Raw genomic sequence first — 1,271 nt, forward strand, 5'->3', positions numbered from 1 at the left:
TTTTGTCAAAGGAGAGAAGGGGGTTATTTTGTTGTTCTTGTTGATGATTGTTGCACATGTTTTGAAGCTTGGCGTGCGGCAACTGTTGAAATTATTTTACAAAGTGCTCAGTGCAGAGTTGCTGAAGCTGCACAATGTGCAACGGGATCCAAAATAGAATCGCATGGCGCAAATTCAGGTACCCATTGGGCCATTGCGTGTTTGTGCCAAACAGTTTCGCCGGGTGAATGGGAAGAAAAATTTACTTTCCATTCATTATAGCTGTTGTTCAAAATTTCAATATTGTTTCAGTTTGAGCAAATTTTAGGCTGCGCATATTTTGAAGTGAAAATTAATAATAACACAGACAGACGGACACACCGATTATGATTCGAATCAGAGATTCTCAATTTTAGCTGAGCGAAAATAATCAGTAATAATAATTTCATTTCAATTTCCTCATTTCTGTGTACATCCAATTCTGACCAGTGAACTTATTTATGCAGAAGGAAGATTTTCTTTCCGGCTTCAAATGTCTCTTTCCGACTCTCTGTGCATACACCCGCCTGGCACACACGCACATATCATTTTACATTTATTATTACTTATTTATATCATTGATGCAATGATGATATTTATTATTAGTAGAAGATGAGATCTTTGGAAAAGGCTTTAGGTTTTGAATGTAAAAATTTTTGAAAATTTTCGAAAAGTTTACAAAACGCAATTGCAAAACTTGCAAGCTTGCTAAACTGGTTGGATGTAAGCATTCATTCAGTTTTGCAGCACAACAAGAGAAAACGAGGATGCTTTTTCTTCACTTCAAATGAAGCGTTTATTTATTTATTTGTTTAATTTTTCATTCATTTATCAAACATTCGCACGAACAAGCGGATTGTTTTTCACTTGGAAAATTGAAAAATTAAATACTTTGACAAACATACGTCCGTCTTTGCGCATATTTTTCAATGTAAATTCTCTTTTGCGTTTCAAATACAGCCAGAGGCGCATTATTTATTCTGCAGTGAAAAATGATGCTTTCGCTTCTTCAATTTTTGATCATTTCTAATTTTAATACCGCAGATGCAGTTTTTGTCTTGAAGCAACAAAATTTGACGAGAAGAATGATGTTTTCATTTTTTGGGGGAAAATTTTCGAAATATTTTTCTCTTACACTGCTCGCAAATTAATCGTTTACTGCACTTTGTGCGTTGTGCTTCAGCGAAAAATATAATCTACCATTAGAATTTGATTGGACATCTGTGAACTTTTCACTGCAGCAGAGATATATA

The sequence above is a fragment of the Trichinella spiralis genome, assembly GCF_000181795.1.
Source record: "Trichinella spiralis strain ISS 195 chromosome Unknown Scfld1, whole genome shotgun sequence".
NCBI classification, from domain to species: domain Eukaryota; kingdom Metazoa; phylum Nematoda; class Enoplea; order Trichinellida; family Trichinellidae; genus Trichinella; species Trichinella spiralis.